The sequence below is a fragment of the Pristiophorus japonicus genome, chromosome 10 (assembly GCF_044704955.1).
Source record: "Pristiophorus japonicus isolate sPriJap1 chromosome 10, sPriJap1.hap1, whole genome shotgun sequence".
NCBI classification, from domain to species: domain Eukaryota; kingdom Metazoa; phylum Chordata; class Chondrichthyes; family Pristiophoridae; genus Pristiophorus; species Pristiophorus japonicus.
Window position 1 is genome coordinate 172,780,409 of NC_091986.1, and position 18,161 is coordinate 172,798,569.

General features: G+C 43.8%; 1 protein-coding gene across 4 annotated transcripts in view; it reads left to right on the plus strand.

Moving 5' to 3' along the window:
• Positions 1–18,161, plus strand: part of LOC139275199 (sister chromatid cohesion protein PDS5 homolog B) — a 297,515-nt gene that overhangs the window by 30,508 nt on the left and 248,846 nt on the right. The window contains exon 1 of one of the 4 annotated variants that reach the window (XM_070892339.1): positions 6,265–6,283. The exons of the other annotated variants lie outside the window; for them this stretch is intronic. The gene's annotated coding sequence lies outside the window, so the exon portion shown is untranslated. Of the gene's footprint in view, positions 1–6,264; positions 6,284–18,161 lie in introns of those variants that run through there. 4 annotated transcript variants of the gene reach the window in all.

Genomic DNA, 18,161 nt, shown 5'->3' on the forward strand with positions numbered 1-18,161 from the left:
GCAGCAGGAGCTGTAGGGGGCGGAGCCAGGTCCCTGCGCTGAAAACAGTGCCGGGACCTCTGCACATGCGCGCAAGTGTAGTAGTTCCAGGCGCCCGAAACTGTGTGGGAGGGGCCCGAAGCACGCAGCCCCGAGCCCTGGCCGAATGGCCTCACTGGGGCTGTGTGAATAAGGTTCCTCCCACGGCCAGCTCCTGCTTCCTCCCGACTCGACTCCCGCCTCCAGACCCGACCCGACTCCTGCTCCCCCCCCCCCCCCCCCGACCCGACTCTCCCCCACCCCCTGCTGACCTGACCCCCCGCCCCCCCCCCACCGAACCAAACCGACCCAACACCACCTACCTGTAAATCTGGTGCTGGGGACGGGCCCTGCCCGAAGTCTCAGGCCCGGCCTGTTCAGCCTCCCTCCCCCTTCTCCTTTCTCTTTCCCCCCCCCCCCCCCCCCCCCCCATCTCCTTCCCTTCCCCCCCTCTCCCCCCATCTCCTTTCCTTCCCTTCCCCCCTCTCCCCCCCATCTCCTTTCCTTCCCTTCCCCCTCTCTCCCCCCCCCATCTCCTTTCCTTCCCTTCCCCCTCTCCCCCCATCTCCTTCCCTTCTCTTTTCCCCCCCCCCCCCCCCCCAAACCACCATATCTCCTTCCCCTGCCCCATCGTCAGAAACACAGACACTGACAGACAGAGAATGAGAGACACACAGACAGACAGAGACACACTTGGTGGGGTTGGGAGGCTCCCGGTGCTGCAGTTGGTAAGTAGAAAATGTTTTATTAATTTTTTGATTGATTGATTTATTGGTTGATTTATTGATGTATTTATCATTTATTATTGATGATGGCTCTTTATTTGTAAAACTGAAGTGTTTAATGTTTGTAAACTTCCCTTTCAACCCCCCCTCCCCCATTCCCTACGCCTGATTTGTAACCTATGCCTGATTTTCTAAAGTGTAGACCAGGTTTTTTCGAGCGTACAAAAATCTTCACTTACTCCATTCTAAGTTAGTTTGGAGTAAGTTTTCACTGACAAAACTTTGAAAACAGGCGTAAGTGGCTGGACCTGCCCCATTTTGAAAAACAAATTCTGTTCCAAAGTGAAACTGTTCTAACTGACTAGAACTGGATCAAAATAAATGACGAGAATTCCAATTTCTAAGATACTCCGTTCTACACCAGTTGCTCCTAAAAAATCAGGAGCAAATCATGTGGAAACTTGGGGCCCAAGAGTGGGTGTAAAGTGGGTTGCAACAACGTGATGCGTCTTTCCTGAGTTCCCTCTATCCCCTGTGATTCTCTCTCTGTCTCTCTTGTCCCGCGCCCTTACCGACACCTACTTAAAACATCCTGCTTGCTAATTCTCCCAGCACCACTCGGCCTTGATCCTGAATTTGATGCAAGAACTGAATGCCAGAGGAGTGCCGCGACCAACTGCCCTCCGATCAAGGCAGCATTTGACCAAGTGGACAAAACTGAGATCTTTGCAGTCAGCCTCCAGTGATTGCATTCTCAACTGATGGTGGTATTGCTGGAGGCCCCAGGGCATTATGGCAGGAGTTTCTCACGTAAGTATCTTTGGGTTACATCAGCAGCTGCATCATTGATGGTCTTGCATCTTTTATAAAGTCAGGTGTGGGGCTGGTTGCCTATAATTCTACAGTGTTAAGCTCCATTTGAAACTCGTCCGATAATGAAACCAGTGGTGCCAGCCTACAGCAGAATTTATACCACCGAGGCTTGGGCTGACAAGTGGCAAGAAACATTCATGCTACTTAAGTGCCAAGTAATGCATCTTTAAGAGGAGGCATAGCACCTCCTATGGCCTTCAACTGTTCTACCATTGGCAACTCTCCACCATCAACATCCTTGTGGTTGTTCACTAGGAGTGTAACGGGGCCAGTAATATCAACAATATGGCTACAAGGGCAGAGGCAGGGTTCTTTGTGAGAAATCTGATTCCTCAAAGCCTCTGCATCACTCAAGAGAGAACAGTGTTCGAATGCTCACCATCTAACTGGGTGCAGCTACAGAAATACAAGAAGCTTGACATCAAGGAAACAGGTTGCCTGAACTATGCCACTGGACTCCATATCCATCCCCTTCATCACTGGCACGCTGTGGCTGCAATATCTACAGAATGCGCTGTTTTTTTAAAAAAAAACTCATGCAGCTAACTTCATTCTGAACGGATGAGAGCAGCAAAATCTTGTGGCACCATCACCTCCAGATTTCACCCCAAGTCACATACCTTTTTCCTTTTAAAATGCAATCATCCATTCATCATTGCTGGCATATAAAATACTCGCATTAAAAACTTGTTTTCGAAACATGATACTGGAACATGCCACATTTGCCTCCGATTCACCTGAAATGTACATGAAAGGAGTGATTGCACTTTGTGTACATCATTATTCAATAGAAGATAGACCAGACAGTAAACATGAGAACCACGGGCCCTGTAGGACCTGACAGAATATGTATTTTTACTTCACGGTGCTGAGAACTCGATTTCAGTTGATGCAGGGGACTTGCTGGTCTCTGACGGCACTGACCAGTACTGAATTCTTACTGTCCAGGAAGGATGATAGTCAGTACTTCCAACGAGATAATTATTGGGCACTCAGATAGGACCCCCTCTGCTTGGAGTTCTTATCACTGAAAACACTTGGTGCAGATCAGCCATGAAGGAATGGTCTTTTGGACTGACCTAAAGTTTATAATCATTTTCTAGTTTCATGAGGATTAAGAAATTGTCCCACGAGCAAATTGGCATAGGATATATAAGATCAGAGAGATGAATGCGTGGCTCAAAGATTGGTGTGGGAGAAATGGGTTTCGATCCATGGGGCACTGGCACCAGTACTGGGGAAAGGGGGAGCTGTTCCATTGGGATGGGTTTCACTTGAACCATGCTGGGACCATTGTCCTGCGAATTGAATAACTGGGGTTGTAGATTGGGCTTTAAACTAAATAATGGGAGGCTGGGTGTGGGAGGGAGATCTCTGGAGATCGGAAATTTACAAATCAAAGGGAAAGAAGGCAATAGTGTCGAGTAGCGATAGGGGTAATGATAACCAGAGTATAAACCTAAGAGTGCATCAGAAAGTAGGGTCAGAGTAGGGAAAAAAATGGTAAAGACAAAATTAAAAGCCCTTTATCTGAGTGTACACTGCATTCGTAACAAGAAAGATGAGTTGACGGCACAAATAGAAATAAATGGGTATGATCTGATAGCCGGTACAGAGACGTGGTTGCAAGGTGACCAAGACTGGAAACTGAATATTCAGGGGATTTGACATTTTGGAAGGATAGGAAAAAATGAAAAGGAGGTGGGGTAGCTCTGTAAATAAAGGATGAGATCAGTGCAGTAGTGAAAAATGATATTGGCTGAGATCAAGATGGAGATGAGAAATAATAAGGGAAATAATTCACTGGTGGGAGTAGTCTGTCGGCCCCGTAACAGTAATGACACTGCAGGACAGAGTATAAATCAAGAAATAATAGAGGCTTGTAAGACATGTACTGCAATAAACATGGGCGATTTTAATCTTTACCTGACTGGACAACTCAAATTGGCAAAGGTAGCCTTGAGGAAACGTTCATCGTGTATTCAGGATGGTTTCTAGAACAATACGTTGTGGAACCAACCAGGGAGCAGGCTATTTGAGATCTGGTAATGTGTAATGAGATAGGATTAATTAATCTTGTAGTGAAGGATCCCCCAGGGAAGAGTGATGATATGTTAGAATTTCAAATTTAATTTGAGGGTGAGAAACTTGAGTCTCAAAACTAGTGTCCTGAACTTAAATAAAGGCAGTTACAAAGATGTGAAGACAGAGTTGGCTAAAGTGGATTGGGAAAATAGATTAAAGGGTAAGACGGTAGATAAACAGTGGCAGACATTTTAAGGAGATATTTCATAACTCAGCCAAGATATATTTCGTTGAGAAAGAAAGACACCAAGAGAAGGATGAACCATCTGTAGCAAACTAAGAAAGTTAAGGATGGTATCAGATTGAAAGCAAAGGCATACAGTAATTAGTGTTAGGCCAGAGGATTGGGAAATTTTTAGAAACCAGCAAATGATGACAAAAAATAATAGATTGAGAGTAAACTAGCAAGAAACATACAGTAAGAGTTTTGACAGGTATATTAAAAAGGAAGAAAGTAGCGAAAGTAATCATTGGTCCCTTAGAGGATGAGACAGGGAAATGGTAGAGGTTTTGAACAAATATTTTGTATCTGTCTTCACGGTAGAAGACACTAACAGCATTTCCATAACAGATAATCAAGGGGCGATAGGGAGGGGGGAAACTTAAAACAATCACGATCTGTAGAGAAAAAGTAGTACGCAAACTAATTGAATTAAAGGTGGACAACTCCCCTAGAGCTGATGGCCTACATCCTAGGGTCTTAGAGGAAGTGACTTTAGAGATAGTGGGTGCATTGGTTGTAATCCACCAAAATTCCCTGGAGTCTGAAGAGCAGATTGGAAAACTGCAAATATAACACCCCTATTCAAGATAGGAGGGAGACAGAAAGCCAGAAACTATAGACCAGTTAGCCTCACACCTATCATTGGGAAAATGCTGGCGTCTATTAAGGTAGCAGGACATTTGGAAAAGCATAATACAGTCAAGCAGAGTCAGCATGGTTTTATGGAAGGGAAATCATGTTTGACAAATTTGCTGGAGTTCTTTGAGGATATAATGGGCAGGATGGATAAAGGGGAACCAGTACATGTCGTGTATTTGAATTTCCAGAAGGCATTCAGTTAAGTGCCACATCAAAGGTTACTGCACAAGATAAGAGCCCATGCAGTTGGAGGTAATGTATTAGCATGGATAGAGAATTGGCTAACGAGCAGAAAAGAGTTTCGGAATAAATGGGTCATTTTCAGGTTGGCAAACTGTAACAAGTGCGGTGCCACAGGGATTGTACAATCCACACTAATGATTTGGATGAAGGGACCGAGTGTAATGTAGCTAAACTTGCTGATGATACAAAGATAGGTGGGAAAGCAAATTGTGAGGAGGATGCAAAGAATCTGCAAAGGGATATAGACAGGCTAAGTGAGTGGGTACAAATTTGGCAGATTGAGTATAATGTGGGAAAATGTGAGGTTATCCACTTTGGTAGAAACAATAAAAAAGCAAATTATTATTTAAATGGGGAGAGATTACAAAATGTTGTGGTACAGAGGGATCTGTGGGTCCTTGTACATGAAACTCAGTTAGTATGCAGGTACAGCAAATAATGAAAGCAAATGGAATGTTGGCCTTTATTGCAAGGGGGATAGAGTATAAAAGTAAGGAAATCCTGCTACAATTGTTCAGGGTGTTGGTGAGACCACACCTGGAGTACTGGTCTCTTATTCAAGGAGCGATATACTTTCATTGAAGGCAGTTCAGAGAAGGGTCAGGAGGTTGTTTCCTGAGATGAAGGCGTTGTCATATGAAGAAAGGGTTGGGCCTATACTCATTGGAGTTTAAAAGAATGAGAGGTGATATTGAAACAAGATTCTGAGGGGACTTGACAGGGTAGATGCAGAGAGGATATTTTCCTCACGTTGTCTCTGGTTCTTTTGCCAATTGCCTTAAATTCTAGATTTAACATGGACATGGATGCACCACAATTATTTATTCCTATTTCCCAAAGTTGGTTTTTCAAAGTAGCAAATCTTGTTCCTTGACCAACTTTCAATGAAGTACATTTTTGGAATAGAAGTTTCATAATTATCTGTAGGAAAGTACATTCCTGTAATGGTCAAATTTATTTTATTGTAATACACAATGGGACTTTGCATTCTGCAGTGTGCAAGACCTGATTACTTCGAAATGCAGTTTGTCCAACAGGAGAAGAAATTGCCCGTTACTCCATTCTCCCACTTTCATTCCTTTTGTCTAGGTTGGATTTGAGCATAGTTTCGAGAGATGGACTGCAGTGTTCTAATCAGCTGAGCCATTCCATTCAGGAGCTTTTATGGAAAAGAAAATGTTGATTCGTTGTAATCGAGGAGGTTCTTCAATATCTGTCTCCTGTGCCTTCCATGTTATTTCTTCCACATGCTGCCACCAACAACAACTACATGCTTTTCCACAGCACCATTCAAGTAGTACACAGTCCCAAGGTGCTTCACAGGAGTGATGATCAAATAAAATTTGACACTGAACTACATGAGATAATAGGACAAGTGACCAAAAGCTTGGTAGGTTTTAAGACACTGTTCAAAGGACGATTGAGGGACTGAGATTTCAGGAAGGAATTCCACAGCTTGGGGCCTCGGCAGCTAAAGGTACGGTTGGCAGTGGTGGAGCCAAGAAAATCCGGGATGCGCAAAAGGCTCGAATTGGAGAAGCGCAGAGATCTCGGATAGTTGTAGGGCTGGAGGAGATTGGAGTTGGGGAGGGGATAGGCTGTACAACAAGGATGAGAATTTTAAAATCATGCGTTGCTGGACCAGGAGCCAAAACAGGTTTGCGAGCACGGGTGATGGGTGAGCAGGACTTGGTATGAGTTAGGATTATGGGTTGCAGAGTGTTTAGATGAGCTCGAGTTTAGAGAGTGCAAAGTGGGAGGCTGGCTCGAAGAGCATTGGAACAGCAGAGTACTTCATTGGCTGTAAAGTGCTTTGAGATGTCCGCTCGCTCGGTCTTTCGCTCTCGCGCGCGCTCGCTCGGTCTTTCGCTCTCGCGTGCGCTCGCTCGGTCTTTCTCTTGCTCTCGCGCCCCAGCCCCATCGGTCTCGTGCGCTCCATACAAAATATGCTCGCCAATACTTATTCAGTAAGTCCTGCAAATCTGGTCTGTGATGCACTGTTCCTTGTATCAAGATGAGGGAATAGATGAAATCTGTAGATGCTATTGACTTGGGTGATCTTGGGGACATACCACATGATAGAGGCGGCGGGATCGATTTACAGACTTTTCTGTATTGCGCAGTGGAATATCCATGTTGGATTATGGAGCCAGGTGCAGCGGATTGATACAGAAGTATACATGAGGTTTGAGCAGCGTGGGCAATGCTTTGGTACTTTGAAAACCAGATCACTGAACCAGAACAATGGGCTTTGAATGCTACATTAACTAACAAACTTGGTGTTAGGTTTTTACCATAATGTACCTCACATTTGGATTGACGCCACCAACAACCAATTATTTACTTTTCACAAGATGAGTGGAGATGCTGAATGTGACGCTGGTGATTTCTTCAACAGGGACAATGTACACTTTTCCTCTCACCCATAGTGTCATGAATTCTAAAATGGGAGTTAGCTAGAACTGGATCTCACTCGGGCACCCTCACCCTCGCGCGCTCACTATTTTGAAGGGCACATAGAAACATAGAAAATAGATGCAGGAGTCGGCCATTCGGCCCTTCGAGCCTGCACCACCATTCAATAAGATCATGGCTGATTATTCCCTCAGTACCCCTTTCCTGCTTTCTCTCCATACCCCTTGATCCCCTTAACTGTAAGGGCCATATCTAACTCCCTCTTGAATATACACAATGAACGAGCATCAACAACAACTCTGCAGCAGGGAATTCCACAGGTTAACAACTCTGAGTGAAGAAGTTTGTCCTCATCTCAGTCCTAAGTGGCCTACCCTTTATCCTACGACTGTGTCCCCTGGTTCTGGACTTCCCCAGCATCGGGAACATTCTACCCGCATCTAACCTGTCCCGTCCCGTCAGAATCTTGTATGTTTATATGAGATCCCCTCTCATCCTTCTAAACTCCAGTGTCGAAAGGCCAAGTTGATCCAATCTCTCCTCATGTCAGTCCAGCCATCCCGGGAATCAGTCTGGTGAACCTTCGCTGCACTCCCTCAATCGCAAGAATGTCCTTCCTCAGATTAGGAGACCAACACTGAAGACAATATTCCAGGTGAGGCCTCACCAAGGCCCTGTACAACTGCAGTAAGACTTCCTATACTCAAATCCCCTAGCTGTGAATGCCAACATACCATTTGCCACCTTCACCACTTGCTGTACCTGTGTGCCAACTTTCAAAGACTGATGAGCCATGACACCCAGGTCTCATTGCACTTTCCCTTTTCCTAATCTGCCGCCATTCAGATAATCTGTCTTAGCGCTTTTGCCCCCAAAATGGATAACCTCACATTTATCCACATTATACTGCATCTGCCATACATTTGCCCACTCACCTAACCTGTCCAAGTCATCCTGCAGCTTCTTAGCATCCCCCTCACAGCTCACACGGCCACCCAGTTTAGTGTCATCTGCAAACTTGGAGATATTGTTGATACGGATTCTTTTTCCCTCAATCTGTTTCAGCGAATACACTGACACACGAACACCAAAGCAGCTTATAACAAAGCAGTCTTTATTATTTGTTTCACCGGCCGGGACTTATCAGAACAAAGGAATGCTCTCCCTCAGAGTGTGTCCACTTCCCTCGGACAAGCTCCGTTACAGTGTAGGGGCGCAACGGTTATACACTTTCAGTACGTAATACAATTGAGGGACATTCAGTTCACCCTATCCTTTGTGATCCCTCCTTCCCTTTGTCCACTCATGAGCCGATACCTGGCCTTCCTTGCCCAATTAGATACGGGCCAGTGGTTATAGCAACTTTTTCTCACAAAGAGCTTTCTCACCCATTGCTTGTAAATGTTACAATTTTACTGGCGTGACTAGTAACTAAGACCTTGAGCGAGTCTGTTATTTGTGCTGATGTTGTAATATTTGCAGTGTGACATTCTTTTAGTTATTCTTCCATGATTCCTTTGTTCACTTCACTGTCTCTACTGCTTATACATTTTCACACGTTCACATTATTACACTCAATTCCTTCATCTAAATCATTGATGTATAATGTAAAGAGCTGGGGTCCCAGCACTGAGCCCTGCAGTACCCCACTCGTCACTGCCTACCATTCTGAAAAGGACCCGTTTAACCCGACTCTCTCCTGTCTGCCAACCAGTTTTCTATCCACGTCAGTATATTATCCCCAATACCATGTGCTTTGATTTTGCACACCAATCTCCTGTGTGGGACCTTGTCAAAAGCCTTTTTGAAAGTCCAAATACACCACATCCACTGGTTCTCCCTTGTCCACTGTACTGGAATTTTTTGAGGATGTAACTAGAAGATTTGTCAAGCCTGATTTCCCCTTCATAAATCCATGCTGACTTGGACCGATCCTGTCACTGCTTTCCAAATGCGCTGCTGTTTCATCCTTAATAATTGATTCCAACATTTTCCCCACTACTGATGTCAGGCTAACTGGAATCTAATTAGCCTCTTTCTCTTTCACCCCCCCCTTTTTTTTTAAAAAGTGGTGTTATATTAGCTACCCTCCAGTCCATAGGAACTGATCCCGAGTCGACAGACTGTTGGAAAATGCATCCACTATTTCTAGGGCCACTTCCTTAAGTACTCTGGGATGCATCCCAATCGGGCCCTGGGGATTTATCAGCCTTCAATGCCATTTATTTCCTGCCTAATCAGGATATCCTTCAGTTCCTCCTTCTCACTCGACCCTCGGTCCTCTTGTACTTCTAGAAGGTTATTTGTGTTTTCCTTCGTGAAGACAGAACCAAAGTATTTGTTCAATTGGTCTGCCATTTCTTTGTTCCCCATTTATAAATTCACCTGAATCCGACTGCACCTTCACGAATCTTTTTCTCTTCATATATCTATAGAAGCTTTTGCAGTCAGTTTTTATGTTCCTGGCAAGCTTCTTCTCGAACTCTATTTTCCCCCTCTTAATTAAACCCTTTGCCCTCCTCTGCTGGATTCTAAATTTCTCCCAGTCCTCAGGTTTGCTACTTTTTCTGGCCAATTTATATGCCTCTTCCTTGGATTTAACACTATATCCTTAATTTCCCTTGTTGGCCATGGTTGAGCCACCTTCCCCGTTTTATTTTTACTCCAGACAGGGATGTACAATTGCTGAAGTTCATCCATGTGATCTTTAAATGTTTATCATTGCCTATCTACCGTCAACCCTTTAAGTAGCATTTGCCAGTCTATTCTAGCCAATTCACGCCTCAAACCATTGAAGTTACCTTTCCTTAAGTTCAGGACCCTAGTTTCTGAATTAACTGTGTCACTCTCCATTTTAATAAAGAATCCTACCATGTTATGGTCACTCTTCTCCAAGGGGCCCGCACAACAAGATTGCTAATTAGTCCTTTCTCATTACACATCACCCAGTCTCGGATGGTCAGCTCTTTAGTTGGTTCCTCGACATATTGGTCTAGAAAACAATCCCTAATACACTCCACGAAATCCTCCTCCACTGCATTGCTACCAGTTTGGTTAGCCCAATCAATATGTAGATTAAAATCACCCATTATAACTGCTGTACCTTTACTGCACGCATCCCTAATTTCTTGTTTGATGCTGTCCCCAACCTCACTACTACTGTTTGGTGGTCTGTACACTACTGCCACTGGAGTTTTCTGCCACTTGGTATGCCGTAGCTCCACCCATACCGATTCCACATCATCCAAGCTAATGTTCTTTCTTACTATTGCATTGATTTCCTCTTTAACCAGCAATGCCACACTGCCTCCTTTTCCTTTCTGTCTGTCCTTCCTAAATGTTGAATACCCCTGGATGTTGAATTCCCAGCCTTGGTCACCCTGGAGCCACATCTCCATGATGCCAATTACCTCATACCCGTTAACTGCTATCTGCGCAGTTAAATCATCCACCTTATTCCGAATATTCCTCACATTGAGGCACAGAGCCTTCAGGCTTGTCTTTCTAACACACTTTGCCCTTTTTAGAATTTTACTGTAATGCGGCCCTTTTTGCCTTGGGTTTCTCTGCCCTCCACTTTTACTTTTCTTCTTTCTATCTTTTGCTTCTGCCCCCATTCTACTTCCCTCTGTCTCCCTGCATAGGTTCCCATCCCCCTGCCGTATTAGTTTAACTCCTCCCCAACAGCACCAGCAAACAACTCCCTCCAGGACATTGGTTCTAGTCCTGCCTAGGTGCAGACCGTCCGGTTTGTACTGGTCTCACCTTCCCCAAAACCGGCTCCAATGTCTCAGGAATCACTCCTTAAGCCACGTATTCATCTGAACTGTCCTGCGATTCCTACTCTGATTAGCACGTGGCACTGGTAGCAATCCTGAAATTACTACTTTTGAGGTTCTACTTTTTAATTCAGCTCCTAGCTCCCGAAATTCGTCTTGTAGCACAACAGAGTTCTCTCTGGTGTCCTGGCAAATATTTAGCTCTCCTGTTTTTAGCCCACTGTTAAGTATTCATGTGTCATGACAAAAGTGTTGTTCCAAAACAAATCCTCACAAGCTTGGGTCTGTTTTTGGAGATTCCTCTGTGAATGAGACTTTCATACTTGGTGAACTCTAGTTATTTTGCTCTGAGCTGTAGTGAAGTATCAGTGTGCCTTTACAGTATTGCATACAAAGTAGGATACTTTAAATTGAAAAGGACACCTGCTTTGAAGAGGGTTTCGAGAAGACCTGGATGAGTAGATCTGAGTTTTTTTTGAAGAAATCCTCAAAACTGAACTTGCACTCTTTACAGAAAAGGAGTGATCAATGTGGTTTCAAAGCTAACCAGTCTCTGTTGGAGATTTAAAATAATTTCTCAAACTTTCCTTCGTTTATTTGCCACCTTTCTGGCTCAGAATGGTACATATTTGGATTTGTCGTTGGAAAATATATATCTATTATATATTTTTATAAAAAAGCAGCTTGCATTATTTTTAGAAGAATGTCGAAAGTATCTGGTAGCTTCGAGTAATGTAGCTTGAATCCTGCAAAATTGCTAAATTTCTTTGTCCAGTTAGCTTGGTCATGGTAAGTGGATGTTCCATTTCTTAAGACTCTGGCCTTTCAAGTTGTATTGGCAGGTTTTTGCTTCTTTCACAAGAAGACCTGCAAATGATAGAACTGCAGGATAGAAAATATCATAGACCTTTGTGGAAAATCAGAAACCTGCAATGCTGACTGCAGTAGAGATTTTGATAAAAATGAAATGTCTTCAATTTTACGTACCGTGGAGATTATTCCCTGCTAATTTGAAGACCTGTTTTGTCAAGATATTTCTGTCAGCTTTATGTAACCTTCACATGAGTGTTATGGAGGGGATCATCCGAAGTATAGATTCATGGATTGAGTTTCAAAAACCAGAATGCTGTAAAAGCTTTGAAGCTTTGTATCAGGAACAGTGGTGACCCAACACAAGACAAGACCTCTTCAAAACAACTACTGCTCTCAGCAGTGTCAATCAATATACTGTGCTGCCCAAACATCCAGTGCAGTTTCAGTTCAATATTCAACAAAACAGAAAATACTGGAAACACTCAGCAGATTAGGCAGCACTTGTGGAGGCAAACACCATACATGTCACGTATGGACCTCTATCAGCCAGTTCTGATGAAAGGTCTGTATCCTATAAGTCCTCTCTGTTCGTTCCACAGGTAGTGCTTGACCTATTGAGTGTTTCTAGCTTTTTGGTGGGCTTTATTCAGATGTCTGCCATCTGTACTATTTTACTTCAAGATACAGTGCTTCAGTTCCAGAGGGTTGCGGAGTGAAATTAGAGTAGTGGTTTGGGCGTGCTGAGGTGTTGCAAATCATCAGAGCTGTGCAGTTCAGGTTGTGCTGGAGGTTATGGTTGATATGCTCTCAGGAATTTATGATTTGTGTTCGGTTCATGAGAATGCTCGGGCCCTCCGTCTTGTGAAGGCCAATTTCAGTTTCCTCAATTACTGCTTCTGTGGTGACGACTGAAGAGCACACTGAGGCAAATGCACAGTGAGGCCAAACACATTCCACCCCAAGGGAGGACTGGAATGTTGAAAACAATAAGAGGTTAGAGGAGGAATAAGGTAGAAATTTGGCATGGTCTGTGGAAGCAATAGAAACCATGACAGAAAAGCAAGAAGCATCACATCTACATGGTGAGAGAGAGCGAGAAATAGAAAGAATGTGATGTTCACATCAAAAAATTAAAGATTTGGGAAACACCAATTCATTGGAGAGACATAACTCAAGGAAGAAAAAGTGTTTGATGGCACAGAGAGAAATTAGCAGGAAGGGTGAATTGGCAGACAGGAGGCCTGGTTTACTCAGTTCCCGCACCCATAAGCCTCCAACCCAACTTTCCTTTCACCCTAACCCCCAACCATTAACACTTCCCTTTGTTCCACCAGCATCTAGCCCCACTCTCCCTTATGGCTCAAATACAAATTTACTTTAGAATTATTTTCAGTTGCCAAAAAAAGTTTAACTTAATGACGTAGCAGGGTACTGCACAATGGCCTGTAATTTGTGGTTGTAATTTGCATTTGCCGTCATTACTCTAAAACTAATGGCAACTTCTGGAGTCTGCACATGCGCAGTTAAACGCTGAAATCTGAAGTTGCTGTCGGTGATGCCCCGCTCTTCCACAGGATGCGCTGTTGTGGTCCTTGCAGATGCAATTAACACAGAATCAGTGAATTGACATGAGCTTGAGCTTTTTATGTTCTATTGCTGTAAAAACCCTTAAAAGTTAAGCCTTGTTTAATGAGGTGTAACTGATTTTTTTCAAGCATTGCACTGTCATAATTACTGCTGAACAACTTCTCTGGCTCTCGAGACTAATTTTGTATGAGGAATTTCATTTCTTACATTAAATGATTTTTAAAATATGATAAGTTTCCACCTTAATCCCATGTGCAAGTCCCAATCTTTATTTTGCTTTCTGTGAAAGTATTAAGTGAATGAGAGTCTGCTTTTTGCTTCCTGGTTTGTTGTCTGAGAATCTTTCAATGTGATTGGCTGCTCAACGTGCTTGATGACGTCGCTGCTGGACGCGAGAGCTTCCCGATAGATGATGCCAGAATGAAAGTAATGTCAGAAAGGTGATATCCACGCCACAGAGTTCGCGACATCTTTGTGGGTAGCTTTCTTTGAGGTCAGTAGCGAGGTCTAATTGGTTGCGAGGCTGGGCGGGCTCTGATCTCCCATTGGTCGGTGCAACTGTCACTCAGTCACGTTTGACGACATGATCCTGGCCCCGCCCCAGGACAGTCAGAAGCTGACATCATTGATTCAACTTGCCTGAAGTAAACAGTCATTAAATGTAAACAATAGGATAGTGTCTTATTGTTTGCCTGCCTAACCTGTCTGTGTCTCAGCTTGACATGCTTTCTCTCGACAACAATTAAGTTACTGGCTTCTATTTACAAGTCTAGTTGAAAACTTACTTGAATTCATTGTTTCATTTAGTACAGGTATAACATCCCGAAACTGGAAACCTTGGGACCGAGGCCATTCTGGGTTTTGGGTTTTTCTGAATTTGAGGAAATCTGACGTCCTGTTATGGATTTCGGAGCGTTAAATCCGATGACCCAAATTCGGCAACCTCGAGACTGACCTGTGCCAGTTTGCGTATTTTTTTGGATTCATGTTTGAAAAAAGGTGTGCACAGCTTAAAAGTCCGGTTTCCGGGAAATATTTCCGGATTCTGGATAACTACTCTCGCAATCGGCACAATTCCGGTTTTTGGAACTCTGGATTTTGGACATTCTACCTGTATTTTAAAAACACAAGAAACCTAAGTGCAAGGAGACACAATTTCTGTTTTCCAGTGAGGAAAAGTAAAAAGCTGCAATCGGTATGTCGTATTTGCAGCCTTTGTTTCTGTCACATTTGCGCTCACACTGCCCCTTACTCAATAAATACTCGATATATATAAACTGTTAACCGAATTATGCTTTTGAAATATGACACCGAGCTTTTTGTCAAACAATTTTGAAAACATGCTTATCACAAAAAGAATAGAGGCACTGGAGAAACTTAAAAAAAAATGTTGAGCTACGGGCCCCAAGTTTCGCCATGATTTTTGGGAGCAACTGGTGTAGAACGGAGTATCTTAGAAATTGGAATTCTCGCCATTTAGTTTGCTCCAGTTCTAGTCAGTTAGAACAGTTTCACTTTGGAACAGAATTTTTTTTTCAAAAGGGGGCGTGTCCGGCCACTTACGCCTGTTTTCAAAGTTTCGTTAGTGAAAACTTTCTCCAAACTAACTTAGAATGGACTAAGTGAAGATTTTTGTACGCTCGAAAAAACCTTGTCTGCACTTTAGAAAATCAGGCGTAGGTTACAAATCAGGCGCAGGGAATGGGGGAGGGGGAGGTTTAAAGGGAAGTTTACAAACATTAAACACTTCAGTTTTACAAATAAAGAGCCATCATCAATGATAAATGATAAAAACATCAATAAATCAACCAATAAATCAATCAAAAAATTAATAAATAATTTAAAAAAAATCATAAATAAAACATTTTCTACTTACCGACTGCAGCACCGGGAGCACTCCAACAACGTGCTGGGATGCCCCCCCCCCCCCCCACCTCTGTGTCTCTGTCAGTGTCTCTATCTCTGTCTGTCTGTCTGTCTGTCTGTCTGTCTGTCTGTGTGTGTGTGTGTGTGTGTGTGTGTCTCATTCTCTGTCTGTCAGTGTCTGTATTTCTGACAGCGAGGGGAAGGGGGGGAGGAGTAAAAGGCGGGGGAGATGGGGGGGTAGGGAGGCTGAATGGGCCGGGCCTGAGACTTTGGGCAGGGCCCGTCCCCAGCACCAGATTTGCAGTTGGGTGGGGTCGGGAGCGCGGGTCGGGGGGGTGGTGGGAGGGAGGTCGGTTCGGGTCGGGAGGGGGGTCAGGTCGGGTCCAGTCGGGAGGGGAGTCGGTGTCGGGTCCAGTCCAGGGGTGGGCGGAGCGGGAGTTGGGTCGGGGTCCGGTCCGGGGGCGGGAAAAGCGGGAGTCGGGTTGGGTCGGGTCTGGTTTGTGGGCGGGAGAGCGGGAGTCGGGTCGGGTCCGGTCCAGGGGTGGTGGGGGAGCGGGAGTCGGGTCCGGTTCGGGGGGGAAGCGGGAGTCGAGTCGGGTCGGGAGGAAGCAGGAGCTGGCCGTGGGAGGAGCCTTATGCACGCAGCCCCAGTGAGTCCATTCGGCCAGGGCTAAGGGCTGTGTGCTTCGGCCCCTCCCACACAGTTTTGGGCGCCTGGAGCTACTGTTTTCAGCGCAGGGACCTGGCTCCGCGCACTTTGACGCGAAAAACGGTGTCCAGGTCGGGACTGCACCGTTCTAGGCGCGGCTCGAAACTTGGGCCCATGATACCTAAACTGAGGGGGTCATAATTATTGGAAAAGACTGAACAGGCTGGGATACCTAAAAGAGGTCTTTAAGATTGTGTAAGGGTTTGATAGGGAAGACCTAGAGATTGTTTCCACTTGCGGAGACCAGAACTCGGGGCCATAAATGTAAGATGGTGACTAAATCCAATAGGGAATTCAGGAAAAAGTTATTTACCCAGAGAGTGGTTAGAATGTGGAACTCACTACCACAACGAGTAGTAGCTGCAAGCGCTGTTAATCACCGATGTCTGTTGAGGTAAAATTGATTAGTTAATTTTAGAAAAAGGAACAGTTAATATTTTATATGTGACCATTTCATGAAATAAACATGAGAAATCAATTTCCAGTTTGTTCCATGGACTTTCTGGAAAAAGCAAATCCTCACTGGATGGGGGAAAACTCCTCAAATCTCCTAATTTGGTTCAAAAACAGAAACTTACACATTCTGGGAAATTTTGCAAACTGGAGCTTAGAATGGATAAATGCACTTGGTAATTCCCTTCAATTGTACTGGGGGAAATATCCATTGGAAGCTTCGGCTTTTGAGACAAACCAAGGCCTTGGAAGTAAAAACTTGAATGACGGCATTGAAAGAAAGTGATAAATTCAATCTAATTACGAAGAAATATCTAACTTTTGGATTTTAGTTGACTTAAAACATTTGGACATGTGAAAAAAGTGCCCAAAAATGTTATCCACAACCAATTGTTCTGATATGATTGGTTCACCTTTTCCCCACTGTTTTCATTGTTTGGTTTTTGCAGTTGCTCGATGAAAGACGAATTATAGCTAGATACAGATACTTTCAGACTCCATGTTTGCTTGTGGTATAGTGGTTATGTTACTCTAACAGACATGAGTTCAAACCCAACCACAGCATCTGGGGTACTTAAATTCAGTTAACTTAAATAAAAATCTGGAATTAAAAGCTAACAGCAGTATTTGGACACTTTCCAAATGGTGACCATGAATGTTGTTCTGGTTCACTGTCCTTCAGGGAAGGAAATCTGCTGTCTTTACCTGGTCTGGCCGATGTGACTCCAGACCCATAGCAATGTGGTTGACTCTGAACTGCCCCTCCTGAAATGGCCAAGCAAGCCACTCCGTTATATTCAAAAAGGCAGCTCAACACTGCCATCTAAGGCATTGCGGGATGGTCGGAGATGTCCACGTTCCTTGAGAAAAAATTCTCTGTTCTAATAACTTGTGCAGAGAAGGAAAAACTCTTCAGCCTTCATAATTTTTTTTATAACCCTGAGCCCATGCTTGTTTTTCTTGGTAACTGTAACCTCTCATTCCTGGTGTCACTCGAGTGTTGCCTTCACACCCTTCCTATAATTTGTTTAAAACTGCATGCAATGGTCTAACTAATGTATTGTTCAAATTCAACATCACTTGCTTGCTTTCTATTTAGTGTTTCTGTATAAAAACCCAGCATCTTGATATTTTTGTTAATGGTATTTTCTACCGCCATTTTCTGCCATATCTATCTGCACCCTTCGATCTCTGTTCCTTTACTCCATATAGTTACTTGCACTGGTTTTCCCCCATTTGAAGTACATTTGCCACCTATCGACTGATCTGTCGAACTGTCCTGCAATATCATTCATTTTTCCACATCATTTGCTACGCTTGCTACTTTGGTAGTATCAATAAACTTCCATGATATTCCTCTTGTGCATGAATGGAAAAACAAGGTGCCAGTATACATATCTGGAATGCACCATTATCCACATTCTGCTAATTTCCAAAATATCCATTTGTCTTTCTCCACAATGCAGAAGCAGTGAAGGCTTATAAATACACCGATAAATGAGAACTCTGTCCCTTGAACTAATTGTGACTTTACACGCACAATTTCTGGTAATGTCGCATTGCCTCGGGGTCAGACGAAGACCTTTGTTATTGCAACAACTTGTTCTCCTGTAATCGCCTAGATTTTGGATATAATGGAAAAATAAATACTGTAGATCATGGTTGGGTTATAAAGTAAAATATATGATAGTTAAAATAAACAATAAGCAGTAGCCAGAGACAACACAGCAGCG